A 23,855-nucleotide genomic window follows, 5' to 3' on the forward strand; every position below is an offset into this window, starting at 1 on the left:
GTCCCTTCCGGACACGGGACGGAGTCTTCAATCTTGTATCTTCATAGTCCAGGAGTCCGGCTGAAGGTATAGTCCGGCTATCCGGACACCCCCTAATCCAGGACTCCCTCAGTAGCCCCTGAACCAGGCTTCAATGACGACGAGTCCGGCGCGCAGATTGTCTTCGGCATTGCAAGGCGGGTTCCTCCTCCAAGTACTTCATAGAAGATTTTGAACACAAAGGACAGTGTCCGGCTCTGCAAAATAAGTTTCCACATATTGCCATAGAGAGAATAGCATTTACACAAATCTAATCTGCTGACATATTCCGCAGCGTGTCATCACACCACGGCCAAGCCTTTATTCGAATCGGTTTTACTCCCCCACCTCAGTGCGTTTTGCGAGGCGGTTTCCTTGGCACGTCTTGTCAAAGCAGAGATCGTGTTCCCTTTATTTACAGGATTCTCATCAATACGGACGTGGGTAACCCAACCGCGCCATTGATTACGACGCTTGGGAGATAAGCGAGTTTTATCAGGCTGGTGGGGACGCATAGCCGCATCCGCCCATATAAGGGGATAAGGATCCACCTCTTTCACCTACGCCTTCTTCCTCCTTTGCTTATCCATTCTCCGCGCACTCGAGCTCCAGTGCCCAAGTCCGCACTTCCCACCTCGACCTACTCCAGCCATGTTCGGAGCGGGAGGCAAGTGGATGGTCTCCTCCATCACGGAGGGGCACATCAAAAAACTTAGGAAGGCCGGATACTTGTCTAACGACATCGCGCACCGGCTTCCCGAAGAGGGGCAACTCCTCCCCACCCCAAGGCCCCATGAGAGGGTAGTGTTCCTTCCCCACTTCCTCCGCGGACTGGGTTTTCCTATCCACCCATTCGTCCGGGGGCTCATGTTCTACTATGGCCTGGATTTCTACGATCTGGCCCCGAACTTCGTCCTCAACATCTCGGCGTTTATCGTCGTGTGCGAGGCTTTCCTCTGCATCCGCCCCCATTTCGGCCTATGGCTCAAGACCTTCAACGCCAAGCCAAAGGTGGTGCGTGGCAACCAGGCGGAGTGCGGAGGTTCCATGGCGGGCAAGATGGCCAACGTCCTATGGCTCGAGGGCTCCTTTGTGGAGACCCTGAAGGGGTGGCAATCGGGGTGGTTTTACATCACCGAGCCACGCGACCCTGAGTGGGTCGCGGCCCCTAAATTCTGGTCCGGACCCCCACGCGGCTCACGTCCTGGAAAGAGACGGGCCTGTCGTGGGGCAACAAAGGAGATGTCACTGGACTGCAAACATGCATCCAAACCCTGGTGAACAAGCAGCTCAAGCTTGTCAATGTAGTCCAGGTTATGCTCGTCCGCCGGATCCTCCCGTGTCAACAACGGGATTTCAACCTGTGGGAGTTCGACCCGGCGCAGCACCAAACTCTGAGAAGGCTTTTCGACACGACGTATGAAGATGCCTGGAAGGTGCTTTTTAAGGGCGCCGATGCTCCTACATCCGCTTCCGAGGACCGCGGATTCAGCACACAGCGCCACGCCAGTGCGGTAAGCTATTTTTTCCTTTTACAGGATGTTAGTTTTTCATAGTCTGACTCTATGCGGGATCTAAACTCCCTTACCTTTGACAGGATTGGCAGGTGAAGTCCGGACATATAGACTGTCCGACTCCTTTGCCCGAAGACCCAGCCAATGCTCGCTTGGCGAAGCTGCTGGCTCCGGCGCCTTATGTGGTGCCGGAGAAGAAGGCCAAGAAGAAGACCACGGGGACTCAAAAGAGTGCCCGACGTCTGGAGGTGTCGGATTCCTCATCCGATGAATCCGAGACGCACTCCTCCCGTGAAGACGACGAGGAGGAAGAACAACCCTCTCCCCCTCCAGCGGGGGGAGGAAAAAAGAGGAAGGCCGCCCCAACAGGGGAGGCCGAAGGGTCCAAGAAGGGGAAGACCCTCCCTCCGGACTACTCCACCGACGCCAACGACGGCGAAGAGGAGTGGCCGCACAGGGCCAAGCGCCCGGCGAAATCGTAAGTATTCGGATACCAGAGTGATTCATAGTACTCCTTTACGGCACAGCTTTTCCTTATGTCGAATACAATTGTGCAGCCCGCCCAAGGCCGGGCTCGACGAGTCATCGAGCGGCTCCCTGGATTCGTCGGATGTGAATTCACTTCCGACGGCTACCTCCCCCCGCCCTACGGACGACGTTGAAGTGTTGTCCCGACAGGTTCCAAGTCACGAGGAGGTGGTCCTGGAGGCGCCGCAAGGCGACTTCCCGGACTCCAGGAGCAAAGGGGACAAGACCCCCCCAGGGCTCCATGTCCGACTTTGAGCCGGACACCGCGTCGGAATCTTCAACGGTTTTGGACTGCGGTAGGCGAACTCCTTCCAAGATGAGCAAGCCTACTGAGCCGGCGGCCCCCGTCCAACTGGAGGCGCCGGACAATCTGCTAGAGGTGCTTAACGGCGCCTCCATCGATGAGGAGCACCACAGTATTATGAGTGCGGTGATCCAGAAGGTTCAGTCTGCCAAGAGCGGACTGACTGAAGCTTGTGCCAGCCTTCTAACAGGCTTCGAGGTAAGTAAAGAATATGTAAAAATATTACCGCATAGACAGTAGCCCCTGATGCTCTGTTTGGCGTTCGGAAATAAAAGCCGAATAGAGGATCTAATAAAATTCGCAGGAGTCTAACAAAAAATGAGTCAATATGCGTATGCAGGCTTCGCTACTAGCGACCGCCGCACTGACTGCGGAGGTGGGCACACTGAAGCAGGGCCTCGAGCGGTCCGAGCAAGAGCGCGGCCTTGCCAAGCGGCAGCTCGAGGAGAAAGAAGGTAAGAGATACCTTATAGAAAAATATATAAAAGGTGCAATTGCAAAAAATGACAGGATTAACGTGGCTATTGTAGGGGCCACAACTGAGGTGGTGACCCTCAAGCAGGCGCTAGCCGAGGCCAAGAAGAGAGCGGCCACGGAGCGCACCGAGCGGGAGAAATATGAGGTGCAAGTTGGCGAGGTACGGCAAGAGCTCCAGGCTCTCATGGAAAAACATGAGAGTTTGGAGCTTGACTCAAGGACGCGAATGTCCGAGCTTGCGGCGTCCATTGAAACTGCCAAGTCTGCCAAGGCCGAATCCCAGAAGGCCCTCCAGGAGTTGGATGCGGTGAAAAAGATAGCGGCGGGTAAGGCATTCTTTATGCAAAGCAAACATATAAAAGTGAGCTACTTGTTACTTACCCGAATCTGGAGCTCTCCAGGAGCATTCACATATCTTCCCCGTAGCGTGTCTGATGCCGTCGCATTCTACCGAGCCGAGGAGGGCAGCTCGATGGAGAAGGTGTTATGGTCTCAGTATGCTAAGGCCGGACACCCTGTGCCCCTGAGCGACCAGCTGAAACAGCTGGTTGAGCTTCACAAGGCGGCCGAACAGGCCATGAAGGGCCTCATAGCTCGGCTGTGGCCTAGAGAGGGTCTGCCTGGGAGCTACTTCGGGCTGGTGCGGCGGTTGGTGGAGGCTTGTCCAAGGCTCGAGGTCATCAAGCGCTCCGTCTGCATAGAAGGTGCCCGTAGGCCCCTTGCCCATGCTAAGGTGCACTGGGGCAAGCTGGATGCGGAGAAGCTTGTGAAGGATGGGCCACCGTCGGGGAAAGAGCATCGCAAGCCCGAGAATTATTATAAGGATGTTCTGAAGGGTGCCCGCCTTGTGGCGGATGAATGTGCCAGGGATGTAATGTTTGAGTAAACTTGCTCGTTTTGTCCTGTGCGCTAAAAACTTGTTCATATGCGCTAAGCAATGCTTTTTGAATTTAAAATATTACCTTTTGTGCGGCCGTTTATCAAAAATTGAGAGATGGCGAGTCGTCGGCTTCTGCCCCCATGCCACTAGTGCTGGGGTGTTCGGGATAAACCTAGGCGCTCTTTTTCCCATGCTTGGGTCCTTCGAGGGAGGCGCTCAGCACAACGAACGAGGCAATCAGACTATAATGCTTGAACACTCTCACTTAGCCATAGAATTCTATAATTTTAAATTTCGGCGAAGCCCCTAGTATTCGGAAGACCGAGTTCAGGGCGCTATCCACGCCTTGGTCGGACAAAGCCGACTCCTCGCTCTAAGCGGCATAAGTCTTTAGGGACTCGAAGAACCTCTCGAACAGCGACCGGTCTCTTGCTTCATCATGACAGTCAGTTTTAGCTTTCTCTACTGAGGTGCTCAGCCCAGCTCAACTGGGGCACAATCGCAGTAGTTCTCCTAGTGCTACCTTAGCCGATATGGCGGAACGTAAGGCACCAAAACATAGGAGCCGGGCAAACCCAACTATTGACCCAAGACATGATTCGGAGCCGATGCATATAATGCTATAAGTTCGGGGTGCCACACTTGTGAAAGTGTTCGGACTTTTCACACCATATTGAGGGGTACTTAAGCCCCTGGCGCATTGGCCGTACCACACTGTACGGATGCAACATGTCATTAATGAACATATATTCATAAAAATAGTAATGAAAAAGTAGATAAAAGCTATGCATTGTTTATTAAAAAGGCTGCGATCAGAGCAGAACGATACAAATGGCGCGATAAGCAAAAGGTTGGACTATTTAACATGTTTGGTCCAAGGGCAGGCCGAGGAATTGTATGCAAAACAGGTATACTGCTCGTGATAGAGACCACCTAGGAGTTCCATAATGCGACACGGCTTGTCTGCTTCCCTGGTTCTTGTATCGTTTGTGCGGCAATTATACTGCCGGACAGGCCTTCCGAAGAATGGAGTCCTAAAAGTAAGAGAAAATAAAAAAAAATCTGCAGCCCCTAGGACAGTTTAAGCCATGTTTTGGGCGTGCCGGAATGTTCCCCTCCCCCTGTGCCCATGGTATTTCAAGAGCGTAGTTATGTACGCGAAGCACTGGTTTCACTATATCACGAGGGCTAGGGTTGGGGCCGCATTGCTACGCCTGCTCAGAACGTGCCAGGCAGTCTTGTTGTAGGTTACTCCGGGCGCGCTTGACAGTGTCCGGCTTTTTAACGGCCGGACTGGATAACTGCCTGAAGAGGCTGCTTTGTACTTCCGCTGCGAGGGCCGCCGTGTGCTCCTCCGTTCGGAGAGAGCGTTCGGTGTTTCCATTGACCATGATTACTCCTCGAGGACCTGGCATCTTGAGCTTAAGGTATGCGTAGTGCGGTACCGCATTGAACATTGCAAATGCGGTTCGCCCGAGCAGTGCGTGATAGCCACTGCAGAACGGGACTATGTCGAAGATTAACTCACCGCTTCGGAAATTATCCGGAGATCCGAAGACCACTTCAAGTGTAACGGAGCCTGTACAGTTGGCCTCTACACCTGGTATGACGCCTTTAAAGGTCGTTTTGGTGGGCTTAATCCTCGAGGGATCTATGCCCATTTTCCGCACTGTATCCTGGTAAAGTAGGTTCAGGCTGCTGCCACTGTCCATAAGGACTCTTGTGAGATGAAATCCGTCAATATTGGGTCTAGAACCAATGTGGCGAATCCGCCATGACGGATGCTAGTGGGGTAGTCCCGTCGATCAAAAGTGATCGGGCAGGAGGACCATGGGTTGAACTTTGGGGCGACGGGCTCCATCGCGTATACGTCCCTTAACGCATGCTTCCGCTCCCTCTTGGGGATGTGGTTTGCATATATCATGTTCACCGTCCGCACTTGTGGGGGAAAACCCTTCTGTCCACTGTTGTTCGGCGGCCGGGGCTCCTCCTCGTCATCGCTACACAGCCCCTTGTCTCTATTTTCGGCATTTAACTTGCCTGCTTGCTTGAACACCCAACAATCCCTGTTGGTGTGATTGGCTGGCTTTTCGGGGGTGCCATGTATCTGGAACAAGCGGTCGAGTATTCGGTCCAAACTGGACGGGCCCTGAGTATTTCTTTTGAATGGCTTTTTCTGCTGACCGGATTTATAGCCTCTGAATCCGGCATTGACTGCCGTATCCTCGGTGTTGTCGCTGTTAATGCAGCATTTTTGCTTGTTCCGACGTGACCTGCCACTGTTGTCCTTGGTGTCCGAACTACCAGGGTTCTTGGTCAAGCTATTGCTACGAGCTAGCCAGCTGTCTTCTCCCGCGCAAAAGCGGGTCATGAGCGTCATGAGTGCTGCCATGGATTTCGGCTTTTCCTGTCCAAGGTGCCGGGCGAGCCACTCGTCACGGATATTGTGCTTGAAGGCTGCTAGGGCCTCTGCGTCTGGACAGTCGACAATTTGATTTTTCTTTGTTAGGAACCGTGTCCAGAATTGCCTGGCCGATTCCTCTGGCTGCTGAATTATGTGGCTTAGGTCATCGGCGTCTGGTGGTCGCACATAAGTGCCCTGGAAGTTATTGAGGAATGCGGCTTCCAGGTCCTCCCAACAACCGATTGACTCTGCTGGCAAGCTGTTAAGCCAATGCCGAGCCGGTCCTTTAAGTTTGAGTGGGAGGTATTTGATGGCGTGTAGATCATCGCTGAGGCCATGTGGATATGAAGGAGATAATCCTCGATCCATACCGCAGGATCTGTTGTGCCATCATATGATTCGATGTTCACGGGTTTGAAACCCTCAGGGATTTGATGATGCATTACTTCATCTGTGAAGCATAGTGGGTGTGCGGCGCCTCTGTATTGGGCTATATCACGACGCAGCTCAAACGAGCTTTGTCTATTGTGTTCGGCCTGGCCGGATTTATTATATCCGGAGTGACAATCACCGTCATGTGCCGTGGGGAGCCCGCGCGATCCGTAGATCGACCTCGTTTGCCTTGCCTTGTCCTCCAATATGTCTCGCAAGTCTGGCGCATTCTCTCGTGCCTTAGTATGTTTTGAGCGGCGCCGGGGCGCGGCTTGAGTGGAGGGCCGAGAGGCCTCTCTGTCGCGGCCACGAGGTGGCCGGTCGGCTATATCATGCGCTAGTGATGTAGGTTTAGGTGCTTGGTCCTGGGGTAGCGACCTGCGCTTTGGGTAGCTCTAGGAGGGGCGTTCGAGTTCATACTCTTCGGCCGCAAGGACTTCAGTCCATCGGTCGGCTAGCAAATCTTGATCAGCTCTAAGCTGTTGCTGCTTTTTCTTGAGGCTGCTTGCCGTGGCCATAAGCCTGCGTTTGAAACGCTCTTGTTCTACGGGATCCTCCGGCACGACGAATTCGTCGTCGTCGAGACTTGCGTTGTCTTCGGAGGGAGGCATATAATTATCGTCCTCAACCTCTTTGTCTGCCGCTCCCTCATGAGGGCTGGCTTCTCCATCCTCCTGTGCTGAATCTTGCTGGAGGGGGTGTTCTTCGGCGCTATCCGGAGTATTATTATCTCCTGTGCCGGAATCACCGTTTTTGCTTTGGCGGGATTTAGAGCGGCGCCGCTGACGCCGACGCTTAGGCTGTTTTTTGGAGGGGTCATCCCCCGCTGTTCCATCGCCATCTCCTTATTTTGGGGTATCCACCATGTATATGCCATACGACGAGGTGGCCTTCCAGTGCCCTATAGGTGCTGGTTCTTGATCGTCTCCTGCATCGGCATCCATACCGTCGATGTCTTCGGAGTCGAAGTCGAGCATGTCGGTTAAATCATCGACAGTGGCTATAAAGTAGGTGGTGGGTGGGCTTTGAATTTCTTCATCGTCCGTATCCAAACCTTGCTGACCGTAGTCCGGCCAGGGCTCTCCTGACAAAGAGAGAGACTTTAGTGACTTCAGAATATCGCCAAAAGGCGAGTGCTGGAAGATGTCCGCAGCGGTGAACTCCATGATCGGCGCCCAATCGGATCCGATTGGCAGGGGCGCGGAGGGCTCGGAGTCCGGAGAGGAGTCCGGCCCCTCGGAGTCACGGGCGTTGCGGAGTGCGGGGCTGGTGTTCGGCTCGATCGCCGTTGGGATCGCAGCCCCCGAGGCGGCGTCCAACCACACATCCTCTATCGGCGCAGTTGGCTCCGAATTAAGGGTCGGAACCGATGCATGTGCGGCCTCCAGGGCACTATTCGGCGGCAGAGCTAGATAATGCCCATCGTGACAGTGCGGCGCGCCCGGCTGTGGCTCGAATCCGTCGAAGATCAAGTCTCCGCGGATGTCAGCCGTGTAGTTTAAACTTCCAAATCTGACCTGATGGCCAGGGGCGTAGCTTTCGATCTGCTCTAGGTGGCCAAGCGAAGTGGCCCGCAGTGCGAAGCCGCCGAAGACGAAGATCTGTCCGGGGAGAAAGGTCTCACCCTGAACTGCATCGCTGTTGATGATCGGAGGAGCCATCGGGCCTAAAGGTGACGACATAGAGGAACTCTCAATGAAAGCACCAATGTCGGTGTCAAAACCGGCAGATCTCGGGTAGGGGGTCCCGAACTGTGCATCTAGGCGGATGGTAACAGGAGACAAGGGACACGATGTTTTACCCAGGTTCGGGCCCTCTTGATGGAGGTAAAACCCTACGTCCTGCTTGATTAATATTGATGATATGGGTAGTACAAGAGTAGATCTACCACGAGATCAAGGAGGCTAAACCCTAGAAGCTAGCCTATGGTATGATTATTATGTTGTCCTATGGACTAAAACCCTCCAGTTTATATAGACACCGGAGAGGGCTAGGGTTACACAGAGTCGGTTACAATGGTAGGATATCTGAATATCTGTATCGCCAAGCTTGCCTTCCACGCCAAGGAAAGTCCCTTCCGGACACGGGACGGAGTCTTCAATCTTGTATCTTCATAGTCCAGGAGTCCAGTTGAAGGTATAGTCCGGCTATCCGGACACCCCCTAATCCAGGACTCCCTCAGTAGCCCCTGAACCAGGCTTCGATGATGACGAGTCCGGCGCGCAGATTGTCTTCGGCATTGCAAGGCGGGTTCCTCCTCCAAGTACTTCATAGAAGATTTTGAACACAAAGGACAGTGTCCGTCTCTGCAAAATAAGTTTCCACATATTGCCATAGAGAGAATAGCATTTACACAAATCTAATCTGCTGACATATTCCGCAGCGTGTCATCACACCACGGCCAAGCCTTTATTCGAATCGTTTTTACTCCCCCACCTCAGTGCGTTTTGCGAGGCGGTTTCCTTGGCACGTCTTGTCAAAGCAGAGATCGTGTTCCCTTTATTTAGGGGATACTCATCAATACGGACGTGGGTAACCCAACCGCGCCATTGATTATGGCGCTTGGGAGATAAGCGAGTTTTATCAGGCTGGTGGGGACGCATAGCCGCAGCCGCCCATATAAGGGGATAAGGATCCACCTCTTTCACCTACGCCTTCTTCCTCCTTTGCTTATCTGTAGGATCGGAAGTATGTCTAGAGGGGGGGTGATTAGACTACTTTACCAAATAAAAATCTAGCCTTTTCCCAATTTTAGTTGTTGGCAGATTTTAGCTATTTTAGGACAAGTCAAGCAATCATCACGTAATTCAAGCAAGCATGCAAAGAGTATATTGGCAGCGGAAAGTAAAGCATGCAACTTGCAAGAATGTAAAGGGAAGGGTTTGGAGAATTCAAACGCAATTGGAGACACGGATGTTTTTCCCGTGGTTCGGATAGGTGGTGCTATCCTACATCCACGTTGATGGAGACTTCAACCCACAAAGGGTAACGGTTGCGTGAGTCCACACAGGGCTCCACCCAAGGGTAACGGTTGCGCGAGTCCACACAGGGCTCCACCCACGAAGGGTCCACGAAGAAGCAACCAACCACAAAGGGTCCACGAAGAAGCAACCTTGTCTATCCCACCATGGCCATCGCCCACACAGGACTTGCCTCACTAGCGGTAGATCTTCACGAAGTAGGCGATCTCCTTGCCCTTACGAACTCCTTGGTTCAACTCCACAAGCACTAAAGCTGTCATATACACCCGGGTAGTGTTCCTCCTTCTCCCTCATGTAGGTCCAGTCGACCCATCTCATGTCACAGACAATGGGCTTCTTATCTAGAAGCACTGTCTCATAGAAGTCCTGCTATTCCTTGGTGTGAAATCTGTAATCCACGGCATTCCTTCTCCTTGAAGCATACGGATCTGCTTCTCTCCACTTCCTCAGCCCTGAATCTTTCCTGAGCTTCATGTCCTCAGCCACAGGATGAGCATCGTTGTGGTTTGGGATCTTGGGCTTGAGCTTTCTCAGAACATTCTCTTCCTCTTCTTCAACAACAGTCTCAGGCACTGGGCCTTGTTCTTCTCAGCTGCAGGAATGCTCCTTGTATTCCTCTTAGGTGCTGTCTTGACCTTTGATGCAGCATTGGGCTTAGATGTAGTAGCCCCTGACCTTATGGCATCTCCCATCAGCTTTTGTGCCTTGGGTGCTGGTGCAGCCACCTCTTCTTCCTCTTCCTCTTCTATGATGGAAGCCTTTCCAAGCACTCTGGCTACGGTCTTCTTGACCCTTTCCTTCCTCTTCTTGCCTTCTGCAGCAACTGGCTCTTGGGAAGTAGGCTTCTCAGTTGAGGCTCTTGCCTTTGACATGGGCTGCCTGCCTGCTGGCCTTTTGATCTTTAGGCCTGGCTTTGTGCCTTGAGCTGGCTTAACTCTCTTGGAAGTGGCCTCTTCCTCTGCCACATAGTCTTCATCTTCGGAGTCTGAAGTTCTCTTCTTCCTCTGTCTCGTGGCAGCCTTTGGCAAGTTGCTAGGGGTGCTCCTGCTGCCCTCACAGTTCGGTGGCACCGAGACTGCTAGGGTTTCACAGAGTTCCAAAATCGGTCACACCGATAAGTAATTCTCGGTCAGACCGAGTCTCACTTGTGCAATGGCATAAGCCAAATCGGTGGGACCGAGTTTTTCAACTCGGTGGGTCCGAGATGGTTTCGGCGGAAACCTAAACCTAGAATTTTCGAATCAAACCTAATCTATGAGCGTTTTGACTGGATAGGAGTGTTTCAATCGTGGCAAGAATCATGATGATCACAATGTGCTAGGAATCAGATTGGAGAATAGCACAAAGATCAAGTCCATACCCTAGTTCGGCGAGGACTTGCTACGGCGGCAACGGCGGGGCAGAATTCCCGTTGACGGCGACGGAGACCAGCGACTGGAGGCGGCTGGCGGCGAGAAGACGATCCGGAGACCAAGTTGGCAGAGCAGGCTATCGCGCGGGCGAAGAGGTTCGGCGAAATTTCCAAAATTTTGCCCGTGACTATATATAGCCCGACCCTATTAGTGTGACCGAGTGGAACAACTCGGTGGCACCGAGATTCATAACTGCAGGCAGTTACTGAAACTCGGTGGGACCAAAATGTTCAAATCGGTTGCACCGAGATCGAAAACCTAGATCAACTTAATGATCTCGGTAGGACCAAAAGTGGGGTATCGGTCAGACCGAGAATCATAAAGAGGTTTTGGAAGTTTAAGTCTATGACGAATCGGGGACTTCGAGCGCTCCTCACACAGAGTGGTTCAAATCTGACTTGATCAAATTTTGTGATGCAGCATGAATAGAGTTTGAGACGAGAAAAGCATTGATAGCTAGAGGAGGTTCTTAGGCATTCTTGTCCATCCACTTGGCAGAAGATAAAACCAAACAATCAAAACAACAAGTGGATGTCCTCGAATGAGTAAAAGATGCAACCAGCATGCTCACACAATAAGATGGCAAATGAAATATGTGACAAGGCATGAACAACAAATTCTAGCATCTATCAAGCAATTTGCGATGACTAGGTCATCTATATATGAGTATATTGACTTAGGAGTCAAGTGAGAGCACTTGATCATAGGTCATACTCATCGTTTAAGCTCAAGTGGGGTTACCACTTTTACATAAAGCATTGTTGTGTTCACATCTTTAGAGTTGCTTTAGCTCAAGTCTTAGAGTAAAGCTCCCCCTAGATGTGATATCCCCCCTAAGAGGGATGAACTAACCTTGGGTTTTGTTGATGATGACTTCATGTAGATGTTGAAGATGTGGATGCTCAATGTTGATGTAGATCACTTGGAGCTATCCATTTGAGTGAATTGCACTTTCAATACCTACATGGGTTAGTCCCACAAGGAACAAACACGGATATCCATAGACATAGAGTGATGCACACAAAAGATGATGTCCATGAAAACTTTTAGGTTACCTTGTCCCTTGTCTTACCAACAAGAGGGTTTGTGACTCCTTGAACTAGTGCAAGATGTGGAAGTTGATTGCACTTGTTCTTGCCAAAATGATAAGAGTGAAGTATGTTGGCGGAGTCACCCTCAAGAACTCTCTAGTTCTTCTTCTTTTGGGTCCACATCATCTTGATGGGAATCCTTGGAGTTGTAGTCGTACTTGATGAAGTGGAACTTGAAGTAGTCTTGGAAATCCACTTGACTAAGGTCTTAGGAGCTTCTTCAAATGCGTCAATTTCCTCTTGGAGCTTGTCCTTGCCTTTTTGCTTGTAGTCTTGTGGTGGAAGATCATCTTGAGCTTGTGTCCCCTTGAAAGAAGTATCATACTTCTCTTGTTGAGGAACAAACTTTGTCTTGGGGTATTGATCTTCTTCCCACTCAACTCCATTGGCATTGAACTTTCGTTCAAAACCAACACCTTGATTCTTCCGGTGCATTCCTTGCTTGCGCACAATTTCCTCGAATTGCTTACTCCCGGCAAGGCTTTTGTACACTCCTTTCTCTATAATTCCCTTCAATAAACTATTTTCTTGCTCAAGTGTAACTTGGCTAAGAGAATCATTAGTGGAATCAAGAGAACTACTAGAAGCAACAATATTGGATTTAGCATGATCATTGTTACTGCTAGAGGAAGAATCTTTCTTGTTCTTGTTACTAGACTTGACTTGAGGCATGTGAGTGGACAAGAGTAAACGCTTGGCAATGTAAGAAGAACTTTTCTTACGGAGATCCTCATTGATTGCTTTTAAGAACTCATGCTCTTGCTCAAGATTGAGCATTTCAAAGCGTAATTTCTCATGAGCTCTTAAAAGTTCTCGATGATCTTCGAAGATAGTTTCATTAGCTAACTTAAGAGTGTTTAGTTCTTTAGTTAGAGCCTCAATCTTCTCCTTATCATTGTAATTCGTTTTTTCTTGATTAGCATGATTAATTGGTCTTTCATCATAATATTTATCACTAGAGTTGTGACCAAGCAAATCATCACCTAACAAGTCATCTTCATCACTATTGAAATCAACATACTCGGGATATGTTACCTTAGGGCCTATGGCCATGAAGCATCTTCCAACTCCTTCATTTGGTGAGTCAAATATGTCGTAGGAGTTGGTTGACACAAGTGCTAGACCGGCAACACCTTCATCTTGAGTATCTTCAGAGTCGGAGTGGTAACTTCTCTCGGAGTGGCTGTCGGAGTCGGAGCCGGATACCCATTCACCAACATGAGCTTGATGTCTCCGTCTTGTGTAGCTCCTTGATGATTTTTCCTTCCTTTCCAAATCCTTGCTTCTCCGTGAGTATCTTCGTTCATAACGATCATCTCTACTCCTTCTCTCTCTTGGTGGTGATCCTTTGCTTCTTCTTTTTGGGGAATCTTCTCTTCTCTTGTAGGGAGCCGTACACTCATTGGAATAGTGTCCGGGTCTTCCACAACTATAGCAGTTTCGCTCTTGACTAGAAGATCTTTTGTCATTGCAGGACCTTCACTTGGAGCTTCTATCTTTGCTTCTACTCTTGTAGAACTTGTTGAAGTTCTTCACCATTAAGCTCAATTCTTCATTGAAGTCTTGTTTCTCACTTGATGATGTAGGGGATTCACATGAGGCTTTATAGGCACCACTTGATTTGTTGTGAAGTTCCTCTTTATCCTTAAGTGACATCTCATGAGCAACAATTCTTCCAATCACCTCCGTTGGCTTGAGATCTTTGTAATTGGGCATCATTTGGATCAATGTGCACACGGTATCATATTTTCCATCCAAGGCTCCTAGGATCTTCTTGATGATGGATCTATCGGTCATCTCTTCACTTCCTAAGCCGGCAATCTCATTTGTGATGAGAGCAAGCCTAGAGTACATTTCAGCGACACCTTAACCATCCTTCATCTTGAACTTGTCAAGTTGGCTTTGAAGCACATCCAACTTGGATTCCTTGACGGAGTCGGTACCTTCCTGCATATCAATCAAAGTGTCCCAAATTTCCTTCGCATTCTCAAGACGGCTGATTTTGTTGAATTCTTCAGGGCACAATCTGTTGAAGAGAATATCACAAGCTTGAGCATTGTATTGCAACATCTTCAACTCTTCCGCGGTAGCTTCACGGTTTGGTTCTCTCCCATCAAAGAAGTCACCTTGCAAACCAACACACACAATAGCCCAAACGGCGGGGTTATGTCCAAGAATATGCATTTTCATTTTATGCTTCCAACTAGCAAAATTAGTACCATCAAAGTAAGGACCTCTACGGTGATAATTTCCCTCGCTAGACGCCATACTCTCCTAGGTTGTGAAACCAAGGCTATGATCACCAAAAGCTATGGAGATCAAAGCAAATGGAGACCAAAGCTCTGATACCACTTGTAGGATCGGAAGTATGTCTAGAGGGGGGGTGGTTAGACTACTTGACCAAATAAAAATCTAGCCTTTTCCCAATTTTAGTTGTCGGCAGATTTTAGCTATTTTAGGACAAGTCAAGCAATCATCACGTAATTCAAGCAAGCATGCAAAGAGTATATTGGCAGCGGAAAGTAAAGCATGCAACTTGCAAGAATGTAAAGGGAAGGGTTTGGAGAATTCAAACGCAATTGGAGACACGGATGTTTTTCCCGTGGTTCGGATAGGTGGTGCTATCCTACATCCACGTTGATGGAGACTTCAACCCACAAAAGGTAATGGTTGCGCAAGTCCACACAGGGCTCCACCCAAGGGTAACGGTTGCGCGAGTCCACACAGGGCTCCACCCACGAAGGGTCCACGAAGAAGCAACCACCCACAATGGGTCCACGAAGAAGCAACCTTGTCTATCCCACCATGGCCATCGCCCACACAGGACTTGCCTCACTAGCGGTAGATCTTCACGAAGTAGGCAATCTCCTTGCCCTTACGAACTCCTTGGTTCAACTCCACAATCTTGTCGGAGGCTCCCAAGTGACACCTAGCCAATCTAGGAGACACCACTCTCCAAGAAGTAACAAATGGTGTGTAGGTAATGAACCCCTTGCGCTTGTGCTTCAAATGATAGTCTCCCCAACACTCAACTCTCTCTCATAGGATTTGGATTTGGTGGAAAGAAGATTTGAGTGGAAAGCAACTTGGGAAGGCTAGAGATCAAGATTCATATGGTAGGAATGGAATGTCTTGGTCTCAACACATGAGTAGGTGGTTCTCTCTCAGAACATAAGAGTTGGAATGGTGTATGTGTTCTGATGGCTCTCTCTTCGAATGAAGAGGTGGTGGAGGGGTATATATAGCCTCCACACAAAATCCAACCGTTACACACAGTTTTCCAATCTCGGTGGGACCGAATCAACAGACTCGGTCGGATCGAAAATGTAAACCTAGTGACCGTTAGAGATTTTCGGTGGGACTGACATGCAACTCGGTAGGACCGATATGGTTAGGGTTTGGGCATAACGTAATCTCGGTGAGACCGATTACACAAACTCGGTGAGACCGAATTTGGTAATTAGCTAACCAGAGAGTTGGTCAGGCAAACTCGGTGGGACCGATTTGCTCTTTTGGTGAGACCAAGTGGAACTCGGTGAGAGCGAAAAGTTACAAAGGGGAAACACTGAGTTTACATTGCAATCTCGATGGGACCGATTCGCTCTTTCGGTGAGACCGAAAAGTTACGAAAGGGAAACAGAGAGTTTGCAATCCCATCTCGGTGAGACCGAGATCCTTATCGGTAGAACCGAATTGCTAGGGTTTGGCAGTGGCTAATGACAAGTGAAAGTCGGTGGCGCCGGATAGGAAGAATCGGTAGGACCGAGTTTGGCTTAGGGTTTAGGTCAAATGTGGATATGGGAAAGTAGTTGAGGGTTTTGGAGCATATCACTAAGCACATGAAGCAAGAGGCTCATTAAGCAACACCTCATCCCTCCTTGATAGTATTGGCTTTTCCTAAAGACTCAATGTGATCTTGGATCACTAAAATATAAAATGAAGAGTCTTGAGCTTTTGAGCTTGAGCCAATCCTTTTTCCTTAGCATTTTGATTCCACTTTCACATCCATGACATGCCAATCATTGAGCTTTCCTGAAATAATCATCTTGGAATAGCATTAGCTCAATGAGCTATATGTTGTTATGAATTACCAAAACCACCTAGGGATAGTTGCACTTTCAATCTCCCCCTTTTTGGTAATTGATGACAACATATAGATCAAAGCTTCGACAAATGATAATAAGCATGATTATATCGTCACTTTGAGAAGTATGTGATAAGTAAGAGCTCCCCCTAAATTTGTGCATATTTAAAAATTTGCTTTGGACTGCAAATGCACAAAGAGTTAGAGTCATGGGTTACTCTTCCATGTCACATACATCTTGGTGGAGCGCTTAAAATGATAAGAACGAAATACATGCACTCATCACCAAGAATAGTGAATGATCACATAAGATAGATAAGATAATAGCATTAAGCAAGCATTAAGTGTAGCTTATGATCAAACACATGATCATCAATGTCTCACAAATAATGATGTAGCACTCAAAAGCAAACAAGTTTGAAAAACCACCAAATAAAGCAAGAGAGAAAAGCAACTCTCTCTCTCTCGAAGCCTATGATCTATACATCTTCTCCCCCTTTGGCAACAAGTTACCAAAAAGTTCCTAGAAAATGCATAGTACTAGATCGACGCTCAGGCTTGATCTTCTGGTGGTGGTGGAGTCCGGATCACTCCAAGGATGAAGGCTTTGGTAGATGCTGAAGTAGACGCTGGAGTTGGAGCTGAAGTAGATGCTGGAGCTGGTGGAACTGAGGCTGTGGCTGGTGCTGAGGTGGTGGCTCTTGTGTCAGAAACTGGCACGGCAGATGACCTTGGACCTCTTGGCACTCTGGCAGAGGCATGAGTGTTAGTCCTGCCTCTCCTCTCCTGCATGTCCTCCTGGAGCTGCTCCACTGCAGACTGAACTTCAGTTACTTTGACATCCAAGTCATAGAACTTCTATTCCATGATTCTCTCTAGGCTCTGCTTATTCTGAGTGAGGGTGGCCAGACTTTGCTCAATCCTCAGCGTGGATGCAATCAAGTAACCAAGCTGCTCTTGTTTAGTCTTCAAGAAATACTCAGATGCCTCCTCTTGAGTTGGCATCTTGGCAGCTTTCTCCTTTCTTGCCTTCTCCTTCTTTGCTTCTGCTTGAACTGATGATGGCTCATTCTCAGTCATGACCACTTGGTTATCCTCAAAGTCTGGACGGATGGGCAGGTGTTCCTTGTCCAATAAGTATATGCCCGTGCCCATCTTGGAGTTAATGAGCTCCTGGATCTGAGGGGCATATCCGCAACTCCTCTTCTGATCTGCTGCAGTCCTTTTGATAGTTTCCACTATGAGGCTCATCACCTTGAACTTCTGAGGCACATCAAACACATGTAGCAAGTTGATAGCATGGCCTCTGATCATCTTGTGATCTCCAGACTTGGGCAATAAGGTGTGCCTCAATATCCAATTGATAGTGGGCAGCCCTGACAGAAGGTAATGCACAGACCCAAATTTGAAAGTGTCAAGTGCCTCATTTGGGATTTCCTTATACATATTTGACATGGAATTGTGGTCCATTTTCTTCTTGGCATATATGTCCAAGTCATCATCATGCTCCTCTGGGGCATTAATAATCTGTGCCCACTCAGCCACTGTAGACTGGTACCTTGTACCCTCAGACATCCATGTGATCTTTCCATCTGGGTAAAAGTGTGCCGTGGAGTAGAATTGCATGATCAGTTCCTCGTTCCACTTTGTGAGCTTCTGCCCAACAAAGTCAGAAACTCCACAAGCACTAAAGCTGTCATATACTCCCGGGTAGTGTTCCTCCTTCTCCCTCATGTAGGTCCAGTCGACCCATCTCATGTCACAGACAATGGGCTTCTTATCTAGCAGCACTGTCTCATAGAAGTCCTGCTGTTCCTTGGTGTGAAATTTGTAATCCACGACAGTCCTTCTCCTTGAAGCATACGGATTTGCTTCTCTCCACTTCCTCAGCCCTGAATCTCTCTTGAGCTTCATGTCCTCAGCCACAGGATGAGCATCGTTGTGGTCTGGGATCTTGGGCTTGAGCTTTCTCAGAACATTCTCTTCCTCTTCTTCAGCAACAGTCTCAGGCACTGGGGCCTTGTTCTTCTCAGCTGCAGGAATGCTCCTTGTATTCCTCTTAGGTGTTGTCTTGACCTTTGATGCAGTAGCCCCTGACCTTATGGCATCTCCCATCAGCTTGGGTGCCTTGGGTGCTGGTGCAGCCACCTCTTCTTCCTCTTCCTCTTCCATGATGGAAGCCTTTCCAAGCACTCTGTCTACGGTTTTCTTGACCCTTTCCTTCCTCTTCTTGCCTTCTGCAGCAACTGGTTCTTGGGAAGTAGGCTTCTTAGTTGAGGCTCTTGCCTTTGACATGGGCTGCCTGCCTGCTGGCGTTTTGATCTTTAGGCCTGGCTTTGTGCCTTGAGCTGGCTCAACTCTCTTGGAAGTGGCCTCTTCCTCTGCCACATAGTCTTCATCTTCGGAGTCTGAAGTTCTCTTCTTCCTCTGTCTCGTGGCAGCCTTTGGCAAGTTGCTAGGGGTGCTCCTGCTGCCCTCATCTGAAGAGCTGGAGGGACGAGTGCCCTCACTCAAAACCACTTGCTGTTCTGACACATTCTGGCTGTCACTCTGATCAGACATGCTGCAAGCTGACTGTTGACCCTGTGAACAGATTATAGATGAGGTAGAAAAGATGAGCATCACAAAAAGCAGAGATTTTTGCAAAAGAATGATCCAAAAACTTAGTTTTAGTTTCCCACTGAAATCATCTCGGATCTACCGATTTTCAAACTCGGTGATACCGAAGCAGTTTTGGAACCTAAACTAGTGAACTCGGTTGGACCGAGCCACAGTTCGGTGGCACCGAGACTGCTAGGGTTTCACAGAGTTCCAAAATCGGTCACACCGATAAGTAATTCTCGGTCAGACCGAGTCTCACTTGTGCAATGGCATAAGCCAAATCGGTGGGACCGAGTTTTTCAACTCGGTGGGTCCGAGATGGTTTCGGCGGAAACCTAAACCTAGAATTTTTGAATCAAACCTAATCTATGAGCGTTTTGACTGGATAGGAGTGTTTCAATCGTGGCAAGAATCATGATGATCACAATGTGCTAGGAATCAGATTGGAGAATAGCACAAAGATCAAGTCCATACCCTAGTTCGGCGAGGACTTGCTACGGCGGCAACGGCGGGGCAGAATTCCCGTTGACGGTGATGGAGACCAGCGACTGGAGGCAGCTGGCGGCGAGAAGACGATCTGGAGACCAAGTTGGCAGAGCAGGCTATCGCGCGGGCGAAGAGGTTCGGAGAAATTTCCAAAATTTTGCCCGTGACTATATATAGCCCGACCGTGTCGGTGTGACCGAGTGGAACAACTCGGTGGCACCGAGATTCATAACTGCAGGCAGTTACTGAAACTCGGTGGGACCAAAATGTTCAAATCGGTTGCACCGAGATCGAAAACCTAGATCAACTTAATGATCTCAGTAGGACCGAAAGTGGGGTATCGGTCAGACCGAGAATCATAAAGAGGTTTTGGAAGTTTAAGTCTATGACGAATTGGGGACTCCGAGCGCTCCTCACACAGAGTGGTTCGAATCTGACTTGATCAAATTTTGTGATGCAGCATGAATAGAGTTTGAGACGAGAAAAGCATAGATAGCTAGAGGAGGTTCTTAGGCATTCTTGTCCATCCACTTGGCAGAAGATAAAACAAAACAATCAAAACAACAAGTGGATGTCCTCGAATGAGTAAAAGATGCAACCAGCATGCTCACACAATAAGATGGCAAATGAAATATGTGACAAGGCATGCACAACCAATTCTAGCATCTATCAAGCAATTTGCGATGACTAGGTCATCTATATATGAGTATATTGACTTAGGAGTCAAGTGAGAGCACTTGATCATAGGTCATACTCATTGTTTAAGCTCAAGTGGGGTTACCACTTTTACATAAAGCATTGTTGTGTTCACATCTTTAGAGTTGCTTTAGCCCAAGTCTTAGAGTAAAGCTCCCCCTAGATGTGATATCCCCCCTAAGAGGGATGAACTAACCTTGGGTTTTGTTGATGATGACTTCATGTAGATGTTGAAGATGTGGGTGCTCGATGTTGATGTAGATCACTTGGAGCTATCCATTTGAGTGAATTGCACTTTCAATACCTACATGGGTTAGTCCTACAAGGAACAAACACGGATATCCATAGACATAGAGTGATGCACACAAAAGATGATGTCCATGAAAACTTTTAGGTTACCTTGTCCCTTGTCTTACCAACAAGAGGGTTTGTGACTCCTTGAACTAGTGCAAGATGTGGAAGTTGATTGCACTTGTTCTTGCCAAAATGATAAGACTGAAGTATGTTGGCGGAGTCACCCTCAAGAACTCTCTAGTTCTTCTTCTTTTGGATCCACATCATCTTGATGGGAATCCTTGGAGTTGTAGTCGTACTTGATGAAGTGGAACTTGAAGTAGTCTTGGGAATCCACTTGACTAAGGTCTTAGGAGCTTCTTCAAATGCGTCAATTTCCTCTTGAAGCTTGTCCTTGCCTTTTTGCTTGTAGTCTTGTGGTGGAAGATCATCTTGAGCTTGTGTCCCCTTGAAAGAAGTATCATACTTCTCTTGTTGAGGAACAAACTTTGTCTTGGGGTATTGATCTTCTTCCCACTCAACTCCATTGGCATTGAACTTTCGTTCAAAACCAACACCTTGATTCTTCCGGTGCATTCCTTGCTTGCGCACAATTTCCTCGAATTGCTTACTCCCGGCAAGGCTTTTGTACACTCCTTTCTCTATAATTCCCTTCAATAAACTATTTTCTTGCTCAAGTGTAACTTGGCTAAGAGAATCATTAGTGGAATCAAGAGAACTACTAGAAGCAACAATATTGGATTTAGCATGATCATTGTTGCTGCTAGAGGAAGAATCTTTCTTGTTCTTCTTACTAGACTTGACTTGAGGCATGTAAGTGGACAAGAGTAAACGCTTGGCAATGTAAGAAGAACTTTTCTTACGGAGATCATCATTGATTGCTTTTAAGAACTCATGCTCTTGCTCAAGATTGAGCTTTTCAAAGCGTAATTTCTCATGAGCTCTTAAAAGTTCTCGATGATCTTCGAAGATAGTTTCATGAGCTAACTTAAGAGTGTTTAGTTCTTTAGTTAGTTCCTCAATCTTCTCCTTATCATTGTCATTCGTTTTATCTTGATTAGCATGATTAATTGGTCTTTCATCATAATATTCATCACTAGAGTTGTGACCAAGCAAATCATCACCTAACAAGTCATCTTCATCACTATTGAAATCAACATACTCGGGATATGTTACCTTAGGGCCTATGGCCATGAAGCATCTTCCAAATCCTTCATTTGGTGAGTCAAATATGTCGTAGGAGTTGGTTGACACAAGTGCTAGACCGGAAACACCTTCATCTTGAGTATCTTCGGAGTCGGAGTGGTAACTTCTCTCGGAGTGGCTGTCGGCGTCGGAGCCGGATACACATTCACCAACATGAGCTTGATGTCTCCGTCTTGTGTAGCTCCTTGATGATTTGTCCTTCCTTTCCGAATCCTTGCTTCTCCGTGAGTATCTTCGTTCATAACGATCATCTCTACTCCTTCTCTCTCTTGGTGGTGATCCTTTGCTTCTTCTTTTTGGGGAATCTTCTCTTCTCTTGTAGGGAGCCGTACACTCATTGGAATAGTGTCCGGGTCTTCCACAACTATAGCAGTTTCGCTCTCGACTAGAAGATCTTTTGTCATTGTAGGACCTTGACTTGGAGCTTCTATCTTTGCTTCTACTCTTGTAGAACTTGTTGAAGTTCTTCACCATTAAGCTCAATTCTTCATTGAAGTCTTGTTTCTCACTTGATGATGTAGGGGCTTCACATGAGGCTTTATAGGCACCACTTGATTTGTTGTGAAGTTCCTCTTTATCCTTAAGTGACATCTCATGAGCAACAATTCTTCCAATCACCTCCGTTGGCTTGAGATCTTTGTAATTGGGAATCATTTGGATCAATGTGCATACGGTATCATATTTTCCATCCAAGGCTCTTAGGATCTTCTTGATGATGAATCTATCGGTCATCTCTTCACTTCCTAACCCGGCAATCTCATTTGTGATGAGAGCAAGCCTAGAGTACATTTCAGCGACACCTTAACCATCCTTCATCTTGAACTTGTCAAGTTGGCTTTGAAGCACATCCAACTTGGATTCCTTGACGGAGTCGGTACCTTCCTGCATATCAATCAAAGTGTCCCAAATTTCCTTCGCATTCTCAAGACGGCTGATTTTGTTGAATTCTTCAGGGCACAATCCGTTGAAGAGAATATCACAAGCTTGAGCATTGTATTGCAACATCTTCAACTCTTCCGCGGCAGCTTCACGGTTTGGTTCTCTCCCATCAAAGAAGTCACCTTGCAAACCAACACACACAATAGCCCAAACGGCGGGGTTATGTCCAAGAATATGCATTTTCATTTTATGGTTCCAACTAGCAAAATTAGTACCATCAAAGTAAGGACCTCTACGGTGATAATTTCCCTCGCTAGACGCCATACTCTCCTAGGTTGTGAAACCAAGGCTATGATCACCAAAAGCTATGGAGATCAAAGCAAATGGAGACCAAAGCTCTGATACCACTTGTAGGATCGGAAGTATGTCTAGAGGGGGGGTGGTTAGACTACTTGACCAAATAAAAATCTAGCCTTTTCCCAATTTTAGTTGTCGGCAGATTTTAGCTATTTTAGGACAAGTCAAGCAATCATCACGTAATTCAAGCAAGCATGCAAAGAGTATATTGGCAGCGGAAAGTAAAGCATGCAACTTGCAAGAATGTAAAGGGAAGGGTTTGGAGAATTCAAACGCAATTGGAGACACGGATGTTTTTCCCATGGTTCGGATAGGTGGTGCTATCCTACATCCACGTTGATGGAGACTTCAACCCACCAAGGGTAACGGTTGCACGAGTCCACACAGGGCTCCACCCAAGGGTAACGGTTGCGCGAGTCCACACAGGGCTCCACCCACGAAGGGTCCACGAAGAAGCAACCACCCACAAAGGGTCCACGAAGAAGCAACCTTGTCTATCCCACCATGGCCATCGCCCACACAGGACTTGCCTCACTAGCGGTAGATCTTCACGAAGTAGGCAATCTCCTTGCCCTTACGAACTCCTTGGTTCAACTCCACAATCTTGTCGGAGGCTCCCAAGTGACACCTAGCCAATCTAGGAGACACCACTCTCCAAGAAGTAACAAATGGTGTGTAGGTAATGAACTCCTTGCTCTTGTGCTTCAAATGATAGTCTCCCCAACACTCAACTCTCTCACATAGGATTTGGATTTGGTGGAAAGAAGATTTGAGTGGAAAGCAACTTGGGAAGGCTAGAGATCAAGATTCATATGGTAGGAATGGAATGTCTTGGTCTCAACACATGAGTAGGTGGTTCTCTCTCAGAACATAAGAGTTGGAATGGTGTATGTGTTCTGATGGCTCTCTCTTCGAATGAAGAGGTGGTGGAGGGGTATATATAGCCTCCACACAAAATCCAACCGTTACACACAGTTTTCCAATCTCGGTGGGACCGAATCAACAGACTCGGTCGGACCGAAAATGTAAACCTAGTGACCGTTAGAGATTTTCGGTGGGACTGACATGCAACTCGGTAGGACCGATATGGTTAGGGTTTGGGCATAACGTAATCTCGGTGAGACCGATTACACAAACTCGGTGAGACCGAATTTGGTAATTAGCTAACCAGAGAGTTGGTCAGGCAAACTCGGTGGGACCGATTTGCTCTT

This window comes from Triticum aestivum, chromosome 2A (assembly GCF_018294505.1).
Source record: "Triticum aestivum cultivar Chinese Spring chromosome 2A, IWGSC CS RefSeq v2.1, whole genome shotgun sequence".
Classification (NCBI taxonomy): domain Eukaryota; kingdom Viridiplantae; phylum Streptophyta; class Magnoliopsida; order Poales; family Poaceae; genus Triticum; species Triticum aestivum.